This window comes from Symsagittifera roscoffensis, chromosome 6 (assembly GCF_963678635.1).
Source record: "Symsagittifera roscoffensis chromosome 6, txSymRosc1.1, whole genome shotgun sequence".
In the NCBI taxonomy this organism is placed as follows: domain Eukaryota; kingdom Metazoa; phylum Xenacoelomorpha; order Acoela; family Convolutidae; genus Symsagittifera; species Symsagittifera roscoffensis.
In genome coordinates, this window is record NC_087067.1 from 13,044,795 (window position 1) to 13,062,048 (window position 17,254).

The 17,254-nt window shown below is 32.3% G+C and overlaps 16 non-coding genes across 16 annotated transcripts; all 16 read left to right on the plus strand.

Annotated features, from left to right (window-relative positions):
* The first annotated feature begins 326 nt into the window (after positions 1 to 326).
* Positions 327 to 408, plus strand: Trnas-gcu (transfer RNA serine (anticodon GCU)). Its single transcript has one exon. It is a non-coding gene; the product is annotated as a tRNA-Ser (tRNA).
* Positions 409 to 1,015: 607 nt separating this feature from the next.
* Positions 1,016 to 1,097, plus strand: Trnas-gcu (transfer RNA serine (anticodon GCU)). Its single transcript has one exon. It is a non-coding gene; the product is annotated as a tRNA-Ser (tRNA).
* A 1,394-nt stretch (positions 1,098 to 2,491) lies between these two features.
* On the plus strand, positions 2,492 to 2,573 carry Trnas-gcu (transfer RNA serine (anticodon GCU)). Its single transcript has one exon. It is a non-coding gene; the product is annotated as a tRNA-Ser (tRNA).
* A 1,394-nt stretch (positions 2,574 to 3,967) lies between these two features.
* On the plus strand, positions 3,968 to 4,049 carry Trnas-gcu (transfer RNA serine (anticodon GCU)). The gene has a single exon. It is a non-coding gene; the product is annotated as a tRNA-Ser (tRNA).
* Positions 4,050 to 5,086: 1,037 nt separating this feature from the next.
* Trnas-gcu (transfer RNA serine (anticodon GCU)) lies at positions 5,087 to 5,168 on the plus strand. The gene has a single exon. It is a non-coding gene; the product is annotated as a tRNA-Ser (tRNA).
* A 1,400-nt stretch (positions 5,169 to 6,568) lies between these two features.
* Trnas-gcu (transfer RNA serine (anticodon GCU)) lies at positions 6,569 to 6,650 on the plus strand. The gene has a single exon. It is a non-coding gene; the product is annotated as a tRNA-Ser (tRNA).
* A 650-nt stretch (positions 6,651 to 7,300) lies between these two features.
* Positions 7,301 to 7,382, plus strand: Trnas-gcu (transfer RNA serine (anticodon GCU)). Its single transcript has one exon. It is a non-coding gene; the product is annotated as a tRNA-Ser (tRNA).
* Positions 7,383 to 8,048: 666 nt separating this feature from the next.
* On the plus strand, positions 8,049 to 8,130 carry Trnas-gcu (transfer RNA serine (anticodon GCU)). The gene has a single exon. It is a non-coding gene; the product is annotated as a tRNA-Ser (tRNA).
* A 652-nt stretch (positions 8,131 to 8,782) lies between these two features.
* Positions 8,783 to 8,864, plus strand: Trnas-gcu (transfer RNA serine (anticodon GCU)). Its single transcript has one exon. It is a non-coding gene; the product is annotated as a tRNA-Ser (tRNA).
* Positions 8,865 to 9,516: 652 nt separating this feature from the next.
* On the plus strand, positions 9,517 to 9,598 carry Trnas-gcu (transfer RNA serine (anticodon GCU)). The gene has a single exon. It is a non-coding gene; the product is annotated as a tRNA-Ser (tRNA).
* A 1,297-nt stretch (positions 9,599 to 10,895) lies between these two features.
* Positions 10,896 to 10,977, plus strand: Trnas-gcu (transfer RNA serine (anticodon GCU)). The gene has a single exon. It is a non-coding gene; the product is annotated as a tRNA-Ser (tRNA).
* Positions 10,978 to 11,629: 652 nt separating this feature from the next.
* Positions 11,630 to 11,711, plus strand: Trnas-gcu (transfer RNA serine (anticodon GCU)). The gene has a single exon. It is a non-coding gene; the product is annotated as a tRNA-Ser (tRNA).
* A 565-nt stretch (positions 11,712 to 12,276) lies between these two features.
* Trnas-gcu (transfer RNA serine (anticodon GCU)) lies at positions 12,277 to 12,358 on the plus strand. The gene has a single exon. It is a non-coding gene; the product is annotated as a tRNA-Ser (tRNA).
* Positions 12,359 to 13,720: 1,362 nt separating this feature from the next.
* On the plus strand, positions 13,721 to 13,802 carry Trnas-gcu (transfer RNA serine (anticodon GCU)). Its single transcript has one exon. It is a non-coding gene; the product is annotated as a tRNA-Ser (tRNA).
* Positions 13,803 to 14,367: 565 nt separating this feature from the next.
* On the plus strand, positions 14,368 to 14,449 carry Trnat-ggu (transfer RNA threonine (anticodon GGU)). The gene has a single exon. It is a non-coding gene; the product is annotated as a tRNA-Thr (tRNA).
* A 640-nt stretch (positions 14,450 to 15,089) lies between these two features.
* Trnas-gcu (transfer RNA serine (anticodon GCU)) lies at positions 15,090 to 15,171 on the plus strand. Its single transcript has one exon. It is a non-coding gene; the product is annotated as a tRNA-Ser (tRNA).
* Positions 15,172 to 17,254: the final 2,083 nt, after the last annotated feature.

The following is a 17,254-nucleotide window of genomic DNA, read 5'->3' on the forward strand; positions in this document are numbered from 1 at the left end:
TAGATTTTTATTCCGCTTCGTTTCCTAGTTTGAAAGCTTTAACAGGTTGCTTAGAAAAAATTGAAAATTTAACGAAACTATTTGGTCTATAAAACGGTTTGAACTAGTCCAGTTTTATGGCTAGAGTGTTTACTTATTCATTAAATTTTTTAAAAATAGACTTCAAGCCTCTTTTTGATCGAACAATGGCTTGATTTAATACGTTTCATTGTTTTGAGCAAAAAAAAACTATTCTATTTGAAGCAAAGCAACATTGCTTCAAAATTTTATTGGTTCAATTCGTTTAAACAGTGATGGCCATTGGTTCGATTCGTTTATATAAGAATGACTGGGTGGCCGAGTGGTTAAGGCGTTGGACTGCTAATCCAATATGGTCTCCGTGCGTGGGTTCGAGTCCCATCTCTGTCGGTTAGTTTCTAACAACTAACCAAAAAAGTTTACACAAAATTTCAGTGAATGATATGACATGCAAACATTTGAAACTTTTCTAAACAGACTAGTCAAGCAGACAAACTTTGAAAAATTTCAAGTTATTTCATGAAGAAAATTGGATGGCCAATGTTATACGTTTTTCTATTGAAACCATTCAAGCAATGGAATTTTGAAAAACTTCAGATTACTTTGTTGGCCAAGTTTCTCCACAAAAAACAATCGTTTTCCAATGGAAGCATTTCATTTTTAAATTTTTCTTAGATTTTTATTCCGCTTCGTTTCCTAATTTGAAAGCTTTAACAGGTTGCGTAGAAAAAATGAAAAATTTAGCGAAATGATTTGGTCTATAAAACGAATTGAACTAGCCCAGTTCTGTGACTAGAGTGCTGACTTATTCATTAAAATTTTTGCATATAAAAATCAAGTCTCTTTTTGATCGAACAATGGCCTGCTTTAATAGGTTTCAACGCTTTGAGCAAAAAAAACTATTCTATTTGAAGCAAAGCAACATTGCTTCAAAATTTTATTGGTTCAATTCGTTTAAACAGTGATGGCCATTGGTTCAATTCGTTTAAACAACAATGACAGGGTGGCCGAGTGGTTAAGGCGTTGGACTGCTAATCCAATACGGTCTCCGTGCGTGGGTTCGAATCCCATCTCTGTCGGTTAGTTTTCAAAAACTGATGAACTGAATTCGTTAAGCAAAAAAACTGATATTTCCCTAATTTTGTTACTAATTCATAGAGAAATTTGTCAGGTCGAAAAATTTTAGAGAAACAATCGGCTCACAAACTTTTGAAATTCGTCTGAACAGTTAGTCAAGCAACCAAACCTTTAAAAATTTTTAGTTTATTTTTGCAGAAAATTGGATGGCCAATGTATACATTTTTTTATTGAAAACATTCCAGCAATGGAAATTTCAAAAACTTCAGGTTTTTTTTTACCAGGTTTTTCCACAAAAAGCTATAGTTTTTCAAAAGAATCAATTCAAGTTTAAATTTTCCCTAGATTTTTGTTTTGCTTCGTTTTCTAGCTTGAAAGCTTTAGCAGGTTGCTTAGAAAAACTTGAAATTTCAGCGAAACAATTTGGTCTATAAAACGGATTGAACTAGTCCAGTTGTATAACTAAAGTGCTTACTTATTCATTAAATTTTTTAAATATAGACTTCAAGCCTCTTTTTGATCAAAAAATGGCTTGATTTAGTACGTTTCAATGTTTTGAGCAAAACAAACTCTTCTATTTGAGGCAAAGCACAATTGCTTCACAATTTTATTGGTTCGATTTTTCTTACCACTTATTTAATTGTGCTCAGACAGGGTGACCGAGTGGATAAGTCGTTGGACTGGTAATGTAATATGGTCTCCATGCGTGGGTTTGAATCCCATCTATGTCGATTAGTTTTTGAAAACACATGAACTGAAATCGGTAAGCACAAAACTGATGTTTACTCAAGTTAGTTAACAACTAAGCAAAAAAATTTACAAAAAATTTCGGTGAACGACATGACATGCAAACATTTGAAATTTTTCTAAACAGACTAGTCAAGCAGACAAACTTTGAAAAATTTCAAGTTATTTCATGAAGAAAATCGGATGGCCAATGTTATACGTTTTTTCTATTGAAACCATTCAAGCAATGGAATTTTAAAAAAGTTCATATTACTTTGTTGACCAAGTTTCTCCACAAAAAACAATCGTTTTTCAATGAAAGCACTTCATTTTTAAGTTTTCCTTAGAATTTTTTTCCGCTTCGTTTCCTAGTTTGAAAATTTTAACAGGTTGCTTAGAAAAAATTGAAAATTTAACGAAACTAATTGGTCTATAAAACGGTTCGAACTAGTCCAGTTTTATGACTAGAGTGATTACTTATTCAATAAATTTTTTAAATAAAGACTTCAAGCCTCTTCTTGATCGAACAATGGCTTGATTTAATACGTTTCTATGTTTTGAGCAAAAACAAACTATTCTATTTGAAGCAAAGCAACATTGCTTCAAAATTTTATTGGTTCAATTCGTTTAAACAGTGATGGTCATTGGTTTGATTCGTTTAAACAATAATGACAGGGTGGCCGAGTGGTTAAGGCGTTGGACTGCTAATCCAATACGGTCTCCGTGCGTGGGTTCGAATCCCATCTCTGTCGGTTAGTTTTCAAAAACTGATGAACTGAATTCGTTAAGCAAAAAAACTGATATTTCCCTAATTTTGTTACTAATTCATAGAGAAATTTGTCAGGTCGAAAAATTTTAGAGAAACAATCGGCTCACAAACTTTTGAAATTCGTCTGAACAGTTAGTCAAGCAACCAAACCTTGAAAAATTTTTAGTTTATTTTTGCAGAAAATTGGATGGCCAATGTATACATTTTTTTATTGAAAACATTCCAGCAATGGAAATTTCAAAAACTTCAGGTTTTTTTTGACCAGGTTTTTCCACAAAAAACTATAGTTTTTCAAAAGAATCAATTCAAGTTTAAATTTTCCCTAGATTTTTGTTTTGCTTCGTTTTCTAGTTTGAAAGCTTTAGCAGGTTGCTTAGAAAAACTTGAAATTTCAGCGAAACAATTTGGTCTATAAAACGGATTGAACTAGTCCAGTTGTATAACTAAAGTGCTTACTTATTCATTAAATTTTTTAAATATAGACTTCAAGCCTCTTTTTGATCAAAAAATGGCTTGATTTAGTACGTTTCAATGTTTTGAGCAAAACAAACTCTTCTATTTGAAGCAAAGCAACATTGCTTCACAATTTTATTGGTTCGATTTTTCTTACCACTTATTTAATTGTGCTCAGACAGGGTGACCGAGTGGATAAGTCGTTGGACTGGTAATGTAATATGGTCTCCATGCGTGGGTTTGAATCCCATCTATGTCGATTAGTTTTTGAAAACACATGAACTGAAATCGGTAAGCACAAAACTGATGTTTACTCAAGTTAGTTAACAACTAAGCAAAAAAATTTACAAAAAATTTCGGTGAACGACATGACATGCAAACATTTGAAATTTTTCTAAACAGACTAGTCAAGCAGACAAACTTTGAAAAATTTCAAGTTATTTCATGAAGAAAATCGGATGGCCAATGTTATACGTTTTTTCTATTGAAACCATTCAAGCAATGGAATTTTAAAAAAGTTCAGATTACTTTGTTGACCAAGTTTCTCCACAAAAAACAATCGTTTTTCAATGAAAGCACTTCATTTTTAAGTTTTCCTTAGAATTTTTTTCCGCTTCGTTTCCTAGTTTGAAAATTTTAACAGGTTGCTTAGAAAAAATTGAAAATTTAACGAAACTAATTGGTCTATAAAACGGTTCGAACTAGTCCAGTTTTATGACTAGAGTGATTACTTATTCAATAAATTTTTTAAATAAAGACTTCAAGCCTCTTCTTGATCGAACAATGGCTTGATTTAATACGTTTCTATGTTTTGAGCAAAAACAAACTATTCTATTTGAAGCAAAGCAACATTGCTTCAAAATTTTATTGGTTCAATTCGTTTAAACAGTGATGGTCATTGGTTTGATTCGTTTAAACAATAATGACAGGGTGGCCGAGTGGTTAAGGCGTTGGACTGCTAATCCAATACGGTCTCCGTGCGTGGGTTCGAATCCCATCCCTGTCGGTTAGTTTTTAAAAATTGATGGACTGAATTCGTTAAGCAAAAAAACTGATATTTACTTAATTTTGTTACTAATTCACAGAGAAATTTGTCAGGTCAAAAAACTTTAGAGAAACAATCGGCTCACAAACTTTTGAAATTCGTCTGAACAGTTAATCAAGCAACCAAACCTTGAAAAATTTTTAAGTTTATTTTTGCAGAAAATCGGATGGCCAATGTATACATTTTTCTATTGAAACCATTCCAGCAATGGAAATTTGAAAAATTCAGGTTTTTTTTGGCCAAGTTTTTCGACAAAAAACCATAATATTTCAATGGAATCAATTCAAGTTTAAATTTTCCCTAGATTTTTGTTTTGCTTCGTTTTCTAGTTTGAAAGCTCTAACAGGTTGCTTAGAAAAACTTGAAATTTCAGCGAAACAATTTGGTCTATAAAACGGTTTGAACTAGACCAGTTGTATGATAGAGTGCTTCATAGAGGCTTAAATATAGAGTTCAAGCCTCTTTTTGATCAAACAATGGCTCGATTTAGTACGTTTCAAGGTTTTGAGCAAAAAACTTTGAAAAATTTCAAGTTATTTCATGAAGAAAATTGGATGGCCAATGTTATACGTTTTTCTATTGAAAACATTCAAGCAAGGGAATTTTGAAAAATTTCAGATTACTTTGTTGGCCAAGTTTCTTCACAAAAAAACAATCGTTTTTCAATGGAAGCATTTCATTTTTAAATTTTCCTTAGATTTTTATTCCGCTTCGTTTCCTAATTTGAAAGCTTTAACAGGTTGCGTAGAAAAAATTGAAAATTTAGCGAACTGATTTGGTCTATAAAACGAATTGAACTAGCCCAGTTCTAGGACTAGAGTGCTGACTTATTCATTAAAATTTTTGAATATAGAATCAAGTCTCTTTTTGATCGAACATTGGCTTGATTTAATACAATTCAATGTTTTGAGCAAAAAACTCTTCTATTAGAAGCAAAGCTACATTGCTTCAAAATTTTATTGTTTCGATTCGTTTAAATAATGATTTATTAGTGCTCAGACAGGGTGGCCGAGTGGTTAAGGCGTTGGACTGCTAATCCAATACGGTGTCCGTGCGTGGGTTCGAATCCCATCTCTGTCGGTTAGTTTTTAAAAATTGATGAACTGAATTCGTTAAGCAAAAAAACTGACATTTACCTAATTTTGTGACTAATTCACAGAGAAATTTGTCAGGTCAAAAAATTTTAGAGAAACAATCGGCTCACAAACTTATGGAATTCGTCTGAACAGTTAGGCAAGCAACCAAACGTTGAAATATTTTTAGTTTATTTTTGCAGAAAATCGGATGACCAATGTATACAATTTTTTTGGGAAACCATTCCAGCAATGGAAATTTAAAAAACTTCAGGTTTTTTTTGGCCAAGTTTTTCCACAAAAAGCTATAGTTTTTCAGTGGTATCAATTCAAGTTTAAATTTTCCCTAGATTTTCGTTTTGCTTCGTTTTCTAGTTTGAAAGCTTTAGCAGGTTGCTTAGAAAAACTTGAAATTTCAGCGAAACAATTTGGTCTATAAAACGGTTTGAACTTGTCCAGTTGTATAACTAAAGTGCTTACTTATTCATTAAATTTTTTAAATTTTAAATATAGACTTCAAGCCTCTTTTTGATCAAAAAATGGCTTGATTTAGTACATTTCAATGTTTTGAGCAAAAAAAACTCTTCTATTTGAAGCAAAGCAACATTGCTTCACAATTTTATTGGTTCGATTTTTCTTACCACTTATTTAATTGTGCTCAGACAGGGTGACCGAGTGGTTAAGGCGTTGAACTGGTAATGTAATATGGTCTCCATGCGTGGGTTTGAATCCCATCTATGTCTATTAGTTTTTGAAAACACATGAACTGAAATCGGTAAGCACAAAACTGATGTTTACTCAAGTTAGTTAACAACTAAGCAAAAAAATTTACAAAAAATTTCGGTGAACGACATGACATGCAAACATTTGAAATTTTTCTAAACAGACTAGTCAAGCAGACAAACTTTGAAACATTTCAAGTTGTTTCATGAAGAAAATCGGATGGCCAATGTTATACGTTTTTCAATTAAAACCATTCAAGCAAGGGAATTTTAAAAAAGTTCAGATTACTCTGTTGGCCAAGTTTCTCCACAAAAAACAATCGTTTTTCAATGGAAGCACTTCATTTTTAAATTTTCCATAGATTTTTATTCCGCTTCGTTTCCTAGTTTGAAAGCTTTAACAGGTTGCTTAGAAAAAAATGAAAATTTAACGAAACTATTTGGTCTATAAAACGGTTTGAACTAGTCCAGTTTTATGACTAGAGTGTTTACTTATTCTTTAAATTTTTTAAAAATAGACTTCAAGCCTTTTTTTGATCGAACAATGGCTTGACTTAATACGTTTCATTGTTTTGAGCAAAAAAATACTATTCTATTTGAAGCAAAGCAACATTGCTTCAAAACTTTATTGGTTCAATTCGTTTAAACAGTGATAGCCATTGGTTCGATTCGTTTAAACAACAAGGACAGGGTGGCCGAGTGGTTAAGGCGTTGGACTGCTAATCCAATACGGTCTCCGTGCGTGGGTTCGAATCCCATCTCTGTCGATTAGTTTTTAAAAATTGATGAACTGAATTCGTTAAGCAAAAAAACTGATATTTCCCTAATTTTGTTACTAATTCACAGAGAAATTTGTCAGGTCAAAAAATTTTAGAGAAACAATCGGCTCACAAACTTTTGAAATTAGTCTGAACAGTTAGTCAAGCAACCAAACCTTGAAAAATTTTAAGTTTATTTTTGCAGAAATTCGGATGGCCAATGATACATTTTTCTATTGAAACCATTCCAGCAATGGTAATTTGAAAAATTCAGGTTTTTTTGGCCAAGTTTTTTCACAAAAAGCCATAATTTTTCAATGGAATCAATTCAAGTTTAAATTTTCCCTGGATTTTTGTTTTGCTTCGTTTTCTAGTTTGAAAGCTCTAACATGTTGCTTAGAAAAACTTGAAATTTCAGCGAAACAATTTGGTCAATTAAACGGTTTGAACTAGTCCAGTTGTCTGATAGAGTGCTTCATAGAGGCTTAAATATAGACTTCAAGCCTCTTTTTGATCAAACAATGGCTCGATTTAGTACATTTCAAGGTTTTGAGCAAAAAACTTTTCTATTTGAAGCAAAGCAACATTGCTTCACAATTTCATTGGTTCGATTCGTTTAAATAGTGATGGCCATTGGTTTGATTCGTTTAAACAATAATGACAGGGTGGCCGAGTGGTTAAGGCGTTGGACTGCTAATCCAATACGGTATCCGTGTGTGGGTTTGAATCCCATCTATGTCTATTAGTTTTTGAAAACACATGAACTGAAATCGGTAAGCACAAAACTGATGTTTACTCAAGTTAGTTAACAACTAAGCAAAAAAATTTACAAAAAATTTCGGTGAACGACATGACATGCAAACATTTGAAATTTTTCTAAACAGACTAGTCAAGCAGACAAACTTTGAAAAACTTCAAGTTATTTCATGAAGAAAATCGGATGGCCAATGTTATACGTTTTTTCTATTGAAACCATTCAAGCAATGGAATTTTAAAAAAGTTCAGAATATTTTGTTGACCAAGTTTCTCCACAAAAAACAATCGTTTTTCAATGGAAGCACTTCATCTTTACGTTTTCCTTAGATTTTTAATCCGCTTCGTTTCCTAGTTTGAAAGCTTTAACAGGTTGCTTAGAAAAAAATGAAAATTTAACGAAACTGTTTGGTCTATAGAACGGTTTGAACTAGTCCAGTTTTATGACTAGAGTGTTTACTTATTCATTAAATTTTTTAAAAATAGACTTCAAGCCTCTTTTTGATCGAACAATGGCTTGATTTAATACGTTTCATTGTTTTGAGCAAAAAAAAAACTATTCTATTTGAAGCAAAGCAACATTGCTTCAAAACTTTATTGGTTCAATTCGTTTAAACAGTGATGGCCATTGGTTCGATTCGTTTAAACAACAAGGACAGGGTGGCCGAGTGGTTAAGGCGTTGGACTGCTAATCCAATACGGTCTCCGTGCGTGGGTTCGAATCCCATCTCTGTCGATTAGTTTTTAAAAATTGATGAACTGAATTCGTTAAGCAAAAAAACTGATATTTCCCTAATTTTGTTACTAATTCACAGAGAAATTTGTCAGGTCAAAAAATTTTAGAGAAACAATCGGCTCACAAACTTTTGAAATTCGTCTGAACAGTTAGTCAAGCAACCAAACCTTGAAAAATTTTAAGTTTATTTTTGCAGAAATTCGGATGGCCAATGTATACATTTTTCTATTGAAACCATTCCAGCAAAAGAAATTTGAAAAATTCAGGTTTTTTTTGGCCAAGTTTTTCCACAAAAAGCCATAATTTTTCAATGGAATCAATTCAAGTTAAAATTTTCCCTGGATTTTTGTTTTGCTTCGTTTTCTAGTTTGAAAGCTCTAACAGGTTGCTTAGAAAAACTTGAAATTTCAGCGAAACAATTTGGTCTATTAAACGGTTTGAACTAGTCCAGTTGTCTGATAGAGTGCTTCATAGAGGCTTAAATATAGACTTCAAGCCTCTTTTTGATCAAACAATGGCTCGATTTAGTACGTTTCAAGGTTTTGAGCAAAAAACTTTTCTATTTGAAGCAAAGCAACATTGCTTCACAATTTCATTGGTTTGATTCGTTTAAACAGTGATGGCCATTGGTTTGATTCGTTTAAACAATAATGACAGGGTGGCCGAGTGGTTAAGGCGTTGGACTGCTAATCCAATACGGTATCCGTGCGTGGGTTCGAATCCCATCTCTGTCGATTAGTTTTTAAAAATTGATGAACTGAATTCGTTAAGCAAAAAAACTGATATTTCCCTAATTTTGTTACTAATTCACAGAGAAATTTGTCAGGTCAAAAAATTTTAGAGAAACAATCGGCTCACAAACTTTTGAAATTCGTCTGAACAGTTAGTCAAGCAACCAAACCTTGAAAAATTTTAAGTTTATTTTTGCAGAAATTCGGATGGCCAATGTATACATTTTTCTATTGAAACCATTCCAGCAAAAGAAATTTGAAAAATTCAGGTTTTTTTTGGCCAAGTTTTTCCACAAAAAGCCATAATTTTTCAATGGAATCAATTCAAGTTAAAATTTTCCCTGGATTTTTGTTTTGCTTCGTTTTCTAGTTTGAAAGCTCTAACAGGTTGCTTAGAAAAACTTGAAATTTCAGCGAAACAATTTGGTCTATTAAACGGTTTGAACTAGTCCAGTTGTCTGATAGAGTGCTTCATAGAGGCTTAAATATAGACTTCAAGCCTCTTTTTGATCAAACAATGGCTCGATTTAGTACGTTTCAAGGTTTTGAGCAAAAAACTTTTCTATTTGAAGCAAAGCAACATTGCTTCACAATTTCATTGGTTTGATTCGTTTAAACAGTGATGGCCATTGGTTTGATTCGTTTAAACAATAATGACAGGGTGGCCGAGTGGTTAAGGCGTTGGACTGCTAATCCAATACGGTATCCGTGTGTGGGTTTGAATCCCATATCTGTCGGTTAGTTAACAATTAACCAAAAACATTTACACAATTCTAAACAGACTAGTCAAGCTGACAAACTTTGAAAATTTTCAAGTTATTTCATGAAGAAAATCGGATGGCCAATGTTATACGTTTTTTATATTGAAACCATTCAAGCAATGGAATTTTTAAAAAGTTCAGATTACTTTGTTGACCAAGTTTCTCCACAAAAAACAATCGTTTTCCAATGGAAGCATTTCATTTTTAAATTTTTCGTAGATTTTTATTCCGCTTCGTTTCCTAATTTGAAAGCTTTAGCAGGTTGCTTAGAAAAACTTGAAATTTCAGCGAAACAATTTGGTCTATAAAACGGTTTGAACTAGTCCAGTTGTATAACTAAAGTGCTTACTTATTCATTAAATTTTTTAAATAAAGACTTCAAGCCTCTTTTTGATCAAAAAATGGCTTGATTTAGTACGTTTCAATGTTTTGAGCAAAAAAAAACCCTTCTATTTGAAGCAAAGCAACATTGCTTCACAATTTTATTGGTTCGATTTTTCTTACCACTTATTTAATTGTGCTCAGACAGGGTGACCGAGTGGTTAAGGCGTTGAACTGGTAATGTATTATGGTCTCCATGCGTGGGTTTGAATCCCATCTATGTCTATTAGTTTTTGAAAACACATGAACTGAAATCGGTAAGCACAAAACTGATGTTTACTCAAGTTAGTTAACAACTAAGCAAAAAAATTTACAAAAAATTTCGGTGAACGACATGACATGCAAACATTTGAAATTTTTCTAAACAGACTAGTCAAGCAGACAAACTTTTAAAAACTTCAAGTTATTTCATGAAGAAAATCGGATGGCCAATGTTATACGTTTTTTCTATTGAAACCATTCAAGCAATGGAATTTTAAAAAAAGTTCAGATTATTTTGTTGACCAAGTTTCTCCTCAAAAAACAATCGTTTTTCAATGGAAACACTTCATTTTTAAGTTTTCCTTAGATTTTTAATCCGCTTCGTTTCCTAGTTTGAAAAATTTAACAGGTTGCTTAGAAAAAATTGAAAATTTAACGAAACTATTTGGTCTAAAAAACGGTTTGAACTAGTCCAGTTTTATGACTAGAGTATTTACTTATTCATTAAATTTTTTTAAAAATAGACTTCAAGCCTCTTTTTGATCGAACAATGGCTTGATTTAATACGTTTCATTATTTTGAGCAAAAAAAAACTATTCTATTTGAAGCAAAGCAACATTGCTTCAAAACTTTATTGGTTCAATTCGTTTAAACAGTGATGGCCATTGGTTCGATTCGTTTAAACAACAATGACAGGGTGGCCGAGTGGTTAAGGTGTTGGACTGCTAATCCAATACGGTCTCCGTGCGTGGGTTCGAGTACCATCTCTGTCGATTAGTTTTTAAAAATTGATGAACTGATTTCGTTAAGCAAAAAAACTGATATTTACCTAAATTTAATACTAATTCACAGAGAAATTTGTCAGTTCAAAAAGTTTTAGAGAAACACTCGGCTCACAAACTTTTGAAATTCGTCTGAACAGTTAGTCAAGCAACCAAACCTTGAAAAATTTTAAGCTTATTTTTGCAGAAATTCGGATGGCCAATGTATACATTTTTCTATTGAAACCATTCCAGCAATGGAAATTTGAAAAATTCAGGTTTTTTTTGGCCAAGTTTTTCCACAAAAAGCCATAATTTTTCAATGGAATCAATTCAAGTTTAAATTTTCCCTGGATTTTTGTTTTGCTTCGTTTTCTAGTTTGAAAGCTCTAACAGGTTGCTTAGAAAAACTTGAAATTTCAGCGAAACAATTTGGTATATTAAACGGTTTGAACTAGTCCAGTTGTCTGATAGAGTGCTTCATAGAGGCTTAAATATAGACTTCAAACCTCTTTTTGATCAAACAATGGCTCGATTTAGTACGTTTCAAGGTTTTGAGCAAAAAACTTTTCTATTTGAAGCAAAGCAACATTGCTTCACAATTTCATTGGTTCGATTCGTTTAAACAGTGATGGCCATTGGTTTGATTCGTTTAAACAATAATGACAGGGTGGCCGAGTGGTTAAGGCGTTGGACTGCTAATCCAATACGGTATCCGTGTGTGGGTTTGAATCCCATATCTGTCGGTTAGTTAACAACTAACCAAAAAAATTTACACAATTCTAAACAGACTAGTCAAGCTGACAAACTTTGAAAATTTTCAAGTTATTTCATGAAGAAAATCGGATGGCCAATGTTATACGTTTTTTCTATTGAAACCATTCAAGCAATGGAATTTTAAAAAAGTTCAGATTACTTTGTTGACCAAATTTCTCCACAAAAAACAATCGTTTTTCAATGGAAGCACTTCATTTTTAAGTTTTCCTTAGATTTTTTTTCCGCTTCGTTTCCTAGTTTGAAAGCTTTAACAGGTTGCTAAGAAAAAATTGAAAGTTTAGAGAAACTAATTGGTCTATAAAACGGTTTGAACTAGTCCAGTTTTATGATTGGAGTGTTTATTATTCAATAAATTTTTTAAATAAAGACTTCAAGGCTCTTTTTGATCGAACAATGGCTTGATTTAATACGTTTCTATGTTTTGAGCAAAAAAAAACTATTCTATTTGAAGCAAAGCAACATTGCTTCAAAATTTTATTGGTTCAATTCGTTTAAACAGTGATGGCCATTGGTTTGATTCGTTTAAACAATAATGACAGGATGGCCGAGTGGTTAAGGCGTTGGACTGCTAATCCAATACGGTCTCCATGCGTGGGTTCGAATCCCATCCCTGTCGGATAGTTTTTAAAAATATATGAACTGAATTCGTGAAGCAAAAAAAACTGATATTTCCCTATTTGTTACTAATTCACAGAGAAATTTGTCAGGTCAAAAAATTTTAGAGAAAAAATCGGCTCACAAACTTTTGAAATTCGTCTGAACAGTTAGTCAAGCAACCAAACCTTGAAAAATTTTAAGTTTATTTTTGCAGAAATTCGGATGGCCAATGTATACATTTTTCTATTGAAACCATTCCAGCAATGGAAATTTGAAAAATTCAGGTTTTTTTTGGCCAAGTTTTTCCACAAAAAGCCATAATTTTTCAATGAAACCAATTCAAGTTTAATATTTCCCTAGATTTTTGTTTTGCTTCGTTTTCTAGTTTGAAAGCTCTAGCAGGTTGCTTAGAAAAACTTGAAATTTCAGCGAAACAGTTTGGTCTATTAAACGGTTTGAACTAGTCCAGTTGTCTGATAGAGTGCTTCATAGAGGCTTAAATATAGACTCCAAGCCTCTTTTTGATCAAACAATGGCTCGATTTAGTACGTTTCAAGGTTTTGAGCAAAAAACTTTTCTATTTGAAGCAAAGCAACATTGCTTCACAATTTCATTGGTTCGATTCGTCTGACCAATTAATTAATTGTGCTCAGACAGGGTGACCGAGTGGTTAAGGCGTTGGACTGCTAATTTAATATGGTCTCCATGCGTGGGTTTGAATCCCTTCTTTGTCGATTAGTTTTTGAAAACACATGAACTGAAATCGGTATGCACAAAACTGATGTTTACTCAAGTTACTTAACAACTAAGCAAAAAAATTTACAAAAAATTTCGGTGAACGACATGACATGCAAACATTTGAAATTTTTCTAAACAGACTAGTCAAGCAGACAAACTTTGAAAAATGTCAAGTTATTCCATGAAGAAAATCGGATGGCCATTGTTATACGTTTTTCTAATGAAACCATTCAAGCAATGGAATTTTGAAAAACTTCAGATTACTTTGTTGGCCAAGTTTCTCTACAAAAAACAATCGTTTTTCTATGGAAGCACTTCATTTTTTTTAATTTTTCCTTAGATTTTTATTCCGCTTCGTTTCCTAGTTTGAAAGCTTTAACAGGATGCTTAGAAAAAATTGAAAATTTAACGAAACGATTTGGTCTATAAAACGGTTTGAACTAGTCCAGTTTTATGACTAGAGTGCTTACTTATTCATTAAATTTTTTAAATAAAGAATTCAAGCCTCTTTTTGATCAAACATTGGCTTGATTTAATCCGTTTCAATGTTTTGAGCAAAAAAACTCTTCTATTAGAAGCAAAGCTACATTGCTTCAAAATTTTATTGTTTCGATTCGTTTAAAAAATGATTTATTAGTGCTCAGACAGGGTGTCCGAGTGGTTAAGACGTTGGACTGCTAATCCAATACGGTCTCCGTGCGTGGGTTTGAATCCCATATCTGTCGGTTAGTTAACAACTAACCAAAAAAATTTACACAATTCTAAACAGACTAGTCAAGCCGACAAACTTTGAAAATTTTCAAGTTATTCCATGAAGAAAATCGGATGGCCAATGTTATACGTTTTTCTATTGAAACCATTCAAGCAATGGAATTTTGAAAAACTTCAGATTACTTTGTTGGCCAAGTTTCTCCACAAAAAACAATCGTTTTTCAATGGAAGCTTTTCATTTTTAAATTTTCCCTAGATTTTTTTTCCACTTCGTTTCCTAGTTTGAAAGCTTTAACAGATTGCTTAGAAAAAAATGAAAATTTAGCGAACTGATTTGGTCTATAAAACGAATTGAACTAGCCCAGTTCTATGACTAGAGCGCTGACTTATTCATTAAATTTTTTGAATATAAAAATCAAGTCTCTTTTTGATCGAACAATGGCCTGATTTAATAAGTTTCAACGCTTTGAGCAAAAAAAAACTATTCTATTTGAAGCAAAGCAACATTGCTTCAAAATTTTATTGGTTCAATTCGTTTAAACAGTGATGGCCATTGGTTCAATTCCTTTAAACTACAATGACAGGGTGACCGAGTGGTTAAGGCGTTGCACTGGTAATGTAATATGGTCTCCATGCGTGGGTTTGAATCCCATCTGTGTCGATTAGTTTTTGAAAACACATGAACTGAAATCGGTAAGCACAAAACTGATGTTTACCCAAGTTAGTTAACAACTAACCAAAAAAATTTACACAAAGTTTCAGTGAACGACATGACTTGCAAACATTTGAAATTTTTCTAAACAGGCTAGTCAAGCGACAAACTTTGAAAAACTTCAAGTTATTTCATGAAGAAAATCGGATGGCCAATGTTATACGTTTTTCTATTGAAACCATTCAAACAATGGAATTTTAAAAAAATTCAGATTACTTTGTTGGCCAAGTTTCTCCACAAAAAACAATCGTTTTTCAATGGAAGCACTTCATTTTTAAATTTTCCTTAGATTTTTATTCCGCCTCGTTTCCCAGTTTGAAAGCTTTAACAGGTTGCTTAGAAAAATTGAAAATTTAACGAAACGATTCGGTCGATAAAACGGTTTGAACTATTCCAGTTTTATGACTAGAGTGCTGACTTATTCATTAAAATTTTTGAATATAGAATCAAGTCTCTTTTTGATCGAACATTGGCTTGATTTAATACGTTTCAATGTTTTGAGCAAAAAACTCTTCTATTAGAAGCAAAGCTACATTGCTTCAAAATTTTATTGTTTCGATTCGTTTAAATAATGATTTATTAGTGCTCAGACAGGGTGGCCGAGTGGTTAAGGCGTTGGACTGCTAATCCAATACGGTCTCCGTGCGTGGGTTCGAATCCCATCTCTGTCGGTTAGTTTTTGAAAATTGATGAACTTAATTCGTTAAGCAAAAAAACTGACATTTACCTTAATTTTGTTACTAATTCACAGAGAAATTTGTCAGGTCAAAAAACTTTAGAGAAACAATCAAATCACAAACTTTTGAAATTTGTCTGAACAGTTAGTCAAGCAACCAAACCTTGAAAATTTTTAAGTTTATTTTTGCAGAAAATCGGATGACCAATGAATACATTTGTTTATTGAAACCATTCCAGCAATGGAAATTTTAAAAACTTCAGGTTTTTTTTGGCCAAGTTTTTCCACAAAAAGCTATAGTTTTTCAGTGGTAAGCATTTCATTTTTAAATTTTTCGTAGATTTTTATTCCGCTTCGTTTCCTAATTTGAAAGCTTTAACAGGTTGCTTAGAAAAACTTGAAATTTCAGCAAAACAATTTGGTCTATAAAACGGTTTGAACTAGTCCAGTTGTATGACTTAAGTGCTTACTTATTCATTAAATTTTTTAAATATAGACTTCAAGCCTCTTTTTGATCAAACAATGGCTTGATTTAGTACATTTCAATGTTTTGAGCAAAAAAACTCTTCTATTTGAAGCAAAGCAACATTGCTTCAAAATTTTATTGGTTCGATTCGTGCTACCAACTAATTAATTGTGCTCAGACAGGGTGACCGAGTGGTTAAGGCGTTGGACTGGTAATGTAATATGTCTTCATGCGTGGGTTTGAATCCCATCTCTGTCGATTACTTTTTTGAAAACACATGATCTGAAATCGGTAAGCACAAAATTGATGTTTACCCAAGTTAGTTAACAACTAACCAAAAAAATTTACTCAAAATTCAGTGAACGACTTGACATGCAAACATTTGAAATTTTTTTAAACAGACTAGTCAAGCAGACAAACTTTAAAAAACTTCAAGTTATTTCATGAAGAAAATCGGATGGCCTTTGTTATATGTTTTTCTATTGAAACCATTCAAGCAATGGAACTTTAAAAAACCTCAGATTACTTTGTTGGCCAAGTTTCTCCACAAAAAACAATCGTTTTTCAATGGAAGCACTTCATTTTTAAATTTTCCTTAGATTTTTATTCCGCTTCGTTTCCTAGTTTGAAAGCTTTAACAGGTTGCTGAGAAAAAATTGAAAATTTAATGAAACGATTTGGTCTATAAAACGGTTTGAACTAGTCCAGTTTTATGACTAGAGTGCTTACTTATTCATTAAGTTTTTTAAATATAGACTTCAAGCCTCTTTTTGATCAAACAATGGCTTGATTTAATACGTTTCATTTTTTTGAGCAAAAAAAACTATTGTATTTGAAGCAAAGAATCATTGCTTCAAAATTTTATTGGTTCAATTAGTTTAAACAGTGATGGCCATTGGTTCGATTCGTTAAAACAACAATGACAATGGCCGAGTGGTTAAGGTGTTGGACTGCTAATCCAATACGGTCTCCGTGCGTGGGTTCGAGTACCATCTCTGTCGGTTAGTTTTTAAAAATTGATGAACTGAATTCGTTAAGCAAAAAAACTGATATTTACCTAAATTTAATACTAATTCACAGAGAAATTTGTCAGGTCAAAAATTTTTAGAGAAACACTCGGCTCACAAACTTTTGAAATTCGTCTGAACAGTTAGTCAAGCAACCAAACCTTGAAAAATTTTAAGTTTATTTTTGCAGAAATTCGGATGGCCAATGTATACATTTTTCTATTGAAACCATTCCAGCAATGGAAATTTGAAAAATTCAGGTTTTTTTTGGCCAAGTTTTTCCACAAAAAGCCATAATTTTTCAATGGAATCAATTCAAGTTTAAATTTTCCCTGGATTTTTGTTTTGCTTCGTTTTCTAGTTTGAAAGCTCTAACAGGTTGCTTAGAAAAACTTGAAATTTTAGCGAAACAATTTGGTCTATAAAACGGTTTGAACTAGTCCAGTTGTATGACTAGAGCGCTTACTTATTCATTAAATTTTTTAAATATAGACTTCAAGCCTCTTTTTGATCGAACAATGGCTTGATTTAATACGTTTCAATGTTTTGAGCAAAAAAACTCTTCTATTAGAAGCAAAGCTACATTGCTTCAAAATTTTATTGTT